Source organism: Pipistrellus kuhlii, unplaced genomic scaffold, assembly GCF_014108245.1.
Source record: "Pipistrellus kuhlii isolate mPipKuh1 unplaced genomic scaffold, mPipKuh1.p scaffold_m20_p_1, whole genome shotgun sequence".
In the NCBI taxonomy this organism is placed as follows: Eukaryota; Metazoa; Chordata; class Mammalia; order Chiroptera; family Vespertilionidae; genus Pipistrellus; species Pipistrellus kuhlii.
Window position 1 is genome coordinate 67,016,262 of NW_023425404.1, and position 6,514 is coordinate 67,022,775.

At 40.7% G+C, this 6,514-nt stretch overlaps 1 pseudogene; it reads left to right on the top strand.

Annotated features, from left to right (window-relative positions):
- Nucleotides 1–5,924: 5,924 nt before the first annotated feature.
- Nucleotides 5,925–6,051, top strand: LOC118710609 (annotated as a pseudogene).
- Nucleotides 6,052–6,514: the final 463 nt, after the last annotated feature.

The following is a 6,514-nucleotide window of genomic DNA, read 5'->3' on the forward strand; positions in this document are numbered from 1 at the left end:
AATAGTGGCCCAAATTTGTGCACATTAGAAGGAAATTAATTAGAGGAAATATTTTAATATTGCTATTTTCCCTTTCTCTGTAATAGAAGCATCAGAGATGAAAGAAAATTAGTAAAATGTGTATGAAAGTATCCCTCCTGTCAGAGTCTGGGGTGTACTGCGGGACCTAAAGTCAAGACCACACACATGTACTTCAAAAACACAGAAAACCCAAACACAGCCAGCCTCACCCCCGTTGGGTGAGACCCAGACCCAGCCAGCCCTACCCCTGTCAAACCCCTCTGGGTAGGGGTTGCAGCCTCAGGTCCCCTGTCAAGCTCTGCCAGGTGGGGGGGGCACAATCTCAGGTTCCCTGGCCCAGCACCAGGGTAGGGGGCACAGACTGAGGTCTCCCTGCCTGGTACTGGGGTGGGGTAGGCACTGCCTGAGGTCCCCTATCAAACCCTGCCAGGCCTGGGGACCTGGCCTGAGGTCTCCCCGACTGGCACTGGGGCAGGGGAGCACAGCCTGAGGTCCCCCATTAAGTCTTACCAAGTGAGGGTACCTGCCTGAGGTCCCTCACCCCAACCAGGCACCGTGCAGCCTCAGGTCCCTATTGTTCAGTTGTGACATTACCGCATCCTGGCTAATTTGCATATTCCTCTATTATTAGATTCCCCTGGTTGTCCTTGATCATTTACACTTTCACTTATACCTTGGTGTCAAACAAATCTTACTTCAGGAAAAAGATGATATATTCTAGGCTACTGTTTACTTTCTTATTCCTTACCAAACACACGACTACCTCAAGTCTTTTGCATGTATAATTCCTTTTCTCTGTAATAGAAATGTTAGAGATAAAAGAAAATTAGTAAAATGTATATGAAAATCTCCTTCCTGTCAGAGTCTAGGGTGCACCGGGGGAATCTATTAATCCAAACTTCACCCATCACCCACACAGGCTTCGAAATGCAGGAGATTTAGACTTGGCTGGCCCCACCCCACTGGGTGAGCCCCAGTCCCAGCTAGCCTGACCCCCATCAAACTCCTCCAGGCAGGGGGCACAGCCTCAGGTCCCCCATCAAGCCATGACAATTAGTATGTATAGCACCAACACTGCTTTTATATTTTATGGAATATGTTACTCAGATTTTCTGCATTGCTTGTTTCCTCACCTTCCTAATATTCCCTGACCTAATATTTATTCCTTTAGAGAGCCTTTCAATGAGCTTATGTTTTAAATAACCAATCTAAAATGACACCACCCTCCACACTATTACAATCTGTCCTTTACTTACACAAGTTTATTTTTCAAAGGAATGTCATTTGTGACAGCCCCAGAGATGCATTGCTCAGACATTGTTATTAAGACAGAACTTTCATTCACATCAAGGGGTAAAGTTAATGGACAATTTTCCACTGTATTATCTTCAATGTGAGTCTTGGATTTTGAGCCACATTTGAAACTCTTTCCATGTAGACCCCAGTCATCCACTGAGAACACTGAAGACAATAAAACTAAGTCATTTTTTTGTCCATTTTATCCTCTAATTGGCAGTCTTTGCTTAGAAAATCCATATTCAGTTGGTAAAGTAATTGTCAGATCTCCATCATGACCTGAAATTCTCCCAGCCCAATCTTGATTTCTCCCTGTTTGCTTTCACGGGTGTCTGATTAGCAGTGTGCTTGAAAGCTTCCCTGTCCAGCTATGTTCCTCCCCTCCTTCATAATCCACAGGCATTTTCCCCTAACCTGGTTAAAATCCTAATTTCATTCCAGTTTCTGCTTTTTTGGAGAACACGTGACCTGGTAATATTTAACATTTAATTTAGTTACTGTCTGTTTTCTCTAGAATATAAACTCAATTAGAACATTTAAAAATAAAATTTTCTCTGGGCCTAGAATAATATTTGACACATAGTAAATATTAATATAATGCATTGTAAGACAATTAGTATGTATGGCACCAAGACCACTTTTATATTTTAGGAAACCTTGATTGCCTAGTTGACAAGTGGTGTCCTTTCTCCCCATTTCCTACTCCACACGCCATATAATTAGAGACTGCTTCTATCTGAGAACTAAAGAAATTCTAACCATCTGAATTGGCCTTGAAAAAAACAGAAAAGCATAATTTACTGTTGCTTTAAGATTTATTAGGCAACCATAAACTTAAATCCTTTGAGCAAGGTAAGCAAGAATTAAATGGCAATATAATAGCTCTCTTTTTCCATTATAGACAGACCTCTGACACCCTCCTTGGTAAGAACAAGATGAGAAAGCAAATCAAGATAATGAGATGTATTTCATCCTTCTATTGATTTACTAGTTCCAATGTCACACTAACTTACCCACTGAAAGCATATCTAATCCTGTGAAGGATTAGAAGTGAATCAAGGAGAAGAAAAATGAGAACATATTTGTTGTGATATGAAAATCGATTTTATAAATGTTAAACATAGATAAATTTTCTCAAGTATCCTCAATGTATAGTGTTCCCCTGACACTAAATATACTTACCTGGATATTGTTTCTGTCAGGGGATCATGCACTAGAACAAAGTCTTTATTCTATATAAATACAGTTCTTCCCCTTCTTCAGTTTTTCTTTTTGCAGTTTTAGTTACCTGGGGTCAAACACAGTCTAAAAGTATTAAATGGAAAGTTCCAGAGATAAACAGTTTATAAGTTTTAAGTCTCATGCTGTTTTGAGTAGCATAATGAAGTCCTGCACTGACCTGCCCTGTACTTCCCAGAATGTGAATGCCTACTTTGTCCTGAGAGTCCACACTGTATATGTTACCCACTCTTAGTTACTTAGAAACTATCTTAGTTGACTGTCATTGCAGCTCAGTGCTCTTTGATCAAGTATTCCTTATTTTACTTATTAATAGCCCCAAAACCATTAACATAACTTTTATTACAATGTACAATTGGTCCTTGAACAATGTGGGGGTTATGGGCAGTCAAAAATTTGTGTGTAATATTTGACTCCCCAAAACTTAACTACTAATACCTCACTGTTGACCAGAAGACTGATAATGTACACAACTGATTAATATATTTCATGTTATGTGTATTCTATACTATATTTTCACCTTAAAGTAAACTAGAGAATAGAAAATGTTATTAAGAAAATCATCCAATATAATAAAAGTGTAATATACTAAATGCCCATTCATCTGTTCAACCAACCAAAGCATAATATGCTAATAATTTGCTAAGGCCACTCAACCACTTGCTATGATGTGCACTGACCACCAGGGGGCAGACACTCTGACCAATAGGTTAGCTTGCTGCTGGGGTCCGGCCAATTGGGACTGAGTGAGAATTTCCCTGGAGCACTCCCATGGTTCCTACCTGGATGGCCAACCTCCCACATCCCTCCCCAGCCCCAACTGCACACTAGTGGGATCCCTCAGCCTGGCCTTTGCCCTTTCACAATCCAGGATCTCTTGGGGGGTATCAGAGAGCCGATTTCAGCTCAATCCTGCAGGCCAGGCCGAGGAACCCCACTGGTGCACAAATTCATGCACTGGGCCTCTAGTAAGGAAAACAAAATACATTTAGAGTACTGTGCAGTATTTATCATACCACAAATTTATGTTGTCTATTTATGAATTATATCTGTCAATACCTACATCAATATTGTCTTAAATGATACAAAATACTGAAGATATTTATGTATTGCTAACACAAGACATCAAAAATGAAAATAAATTTGAAAAATAAATTCCTATTTATTTATAGGTCTAACAATTCATGCATTGATAACAAAAAGCAGTAAATTATTTTATGGTAGCCTAGAGCACATGTGTCAAACGCAAGGCCCGCGGGCCAAATCCGTCCCGCCAGGCCTTGCAATGTGGCCCGCACCGCGCTGTCATCACTGCACTCCGCTGCGTTTCCATCACAACGACAGTTTATGACTGTTCAGTAAACCATTCGGCCCGCGATTTAGGCTGGATTTTAGATTTTGGCCCCTTTTCTGATTGAGTTCGACACCCCTACCCTAGAGGGTCCATAGGTGACTGTACGAGGCAAATGACTTTTAGGGGAACCAATAGTATTAATTTTTAAAATGGCAGTTAGCAGTAATCTCTACCAGATTTCCTACTAGATATGGTGGTAAATGGGTGCACATTTTGGTGAGAGAAGGAGTATCTATACTAATAAAAGGTAATATGCTAATTAAACTGATAGACCAGATGTCTTCCAGATGTCATTCTGGGTGCCCTTCCTGACAAAGCTGGAGCCCAGGAGAAGCCAACCAGGGTCCTGAGTGCCTAGTGGCCAGCCTGGGTGAAGCCAGCCCAGGTCTCAGGTGCCTGCAGCCAGCCAGTGGGAGGGAAGCCCAGGTCCTGGTTTTTCTGTGGTTGGCCAGAGGAAAGAAGCCTAGGTCCCAGGTGCAGAGGCCAAAGCTGAGGCAGTTAGGGGCACTCAGGCAGGCAGGTGAGTAGTTAGGGGCAATCAAGCAGGCAGGCAAGTGGTTAGGGATGATCAGAAAAGCAAGCAGAGTGGTTAGGGGTGATCAGGCAGGTAGGCAGGCGAATGTTTAGGAGCCAAAGGTCCTGGAATGCAAGAGGGATGTCTGACTGTTGATTTAGGTCCAATCCTGCCTAGACCAGTAGTTGGACATTCCCTGATGGGTCCTGGATTGTAAGAGGGTTCAGGCTGGGCTGAGGGACCCCCAGCACCCCTGTGCACAAAGTTCACGCACCTGACCTCTAGTAACATGATAATGAGCTAAGTAGAAAACAACCTTAAGAAAAATGGTAAAATTCTTAACATCAAAGAAAGAATAGCAATAACCATCCTGTGTTTAATTTGCTGGCCTCTTGGAAGTGGCAGGCTGTGGGTTTTATTGGGTGAAGTTTTTAGTGCTCAAGGTGTGAACATAGCTTCAGCACAGAGGGTAAAATAATATCCAGTGGGAGATCTCAAAGTTTTAGGCTGGAGCAGTGTCATCTGCTGTGATGTCATCTTCAAAAATAAAGTCCTGAGTTGGGTGATGCCATCTGGAAGATGGGACAGAGGAGTCCTTTCCAAGTGTGTACCCATTGGAATTGATGTGGGTCTCGAGTCTTAGGAGACTGAAGTAGGATCTCCAGCATTAGCCTGTTGTTAGGCCACTAATTTAGCCAAATAGTATAAGCCCTTTGCCTCATCAAGCGAGAGAGCATTTGGGCTGATAGGGCTTGTATTAACTAAACTCAGTGGCATAAGGTTCTGAGCATATTCTATGTTTGGTAGAAAGAAGAACTTGCTTGGAGTGTTTGAGCCTCTTGATTGCAAACTAACAAATGCAACCAGACCAGTAGTAACAAGAACAATGGACAATAGAATTATGTTCATCTGGATATGGCAGAATTTTGTAGTTTGATGTTGATTTTCCGCCAACATAAATTATTTCCAAGGATACATTGTCTGATCTCATCATTATGGAAATATAGTGCTGATATTATCTTTGAATATGATTTTTATTTACTAAGTTGAGTTTTCTATCTTCCTTTTTGATAGCCCACATTGTCTGTGGGAATAGCCCTAAAGTACTAATTTTAATTTCCTGGAGGGGATTAGAGGGCAAGTCTGGATTAATTATTCACTTCTTATAATCTGGATTTCAGCAAGGTTTGTGGGGTGGTGAAAGTTTATGCTCTCATATCAAATAGGCAGCTGCCTAGTGTGAGGTAAAATTTATTAAGGGGTCGGAGGAGAGTTTGCACCTCAATCTGGCCTCCAGCTCTCAGATTAGGGGCATGATAGGAAATTTATAAAAATTGGAGAGACATTATCAAAGGGCCTCATATGTGACAAACCTTCATTTATATAGAGGAAAGATATATTTCTTTTAAATACATGTAGGTAAGAAAGGGCTATGGGAAAATTTCTTTTAAGTTCAAGTATGAGTCAACCAAAGGGCCTTAAATTAAGAGAGATTAAGGCTTTCCCATTTGACTACTACATTTCTCCAAATAATAAATTTTTATGGCTATGCTTATGGGATAGATTAAAATTCCCATAAACAGAATAGGGTCTATGATTTATATATAAAATGTACATTCATATATCCATTCATATATCCATTATATATAAAATGTACATTCATATATCAATTATCAACATTCTACTTTTCTCACTTCATTTCTCTCTCTCTCTCTCTCTCTCTCTCTCTCTCTCTCTCTCTCTCTCTCTGTATGTGTTTGCCAACACAAGTAAAGTCTCCATTGATCACCGTTTATCCCCACTCACCTTCTTCTACTGCCTGCATCTCCATTTCCCTCTGTTAATCACCATACTTCTATATGTGTCAATTATTTTTTCTTAATCCCTTCACTTTTTCACCTAGCCCTGCAACCCTCTTCCCCTCTGACAGCTGTCAATCTGTTCTTTATGTGTCTGTTTTTATTTTATTTGTTAGTGTATTATGCTCATTAAATTCCATATATAAGTAAAATCATGTGGTATTTGTCTTTCTATGAATGCATTATTTCACATAGCATAATGCTCTCTAGGTCCATCTATGCTGTTGCATA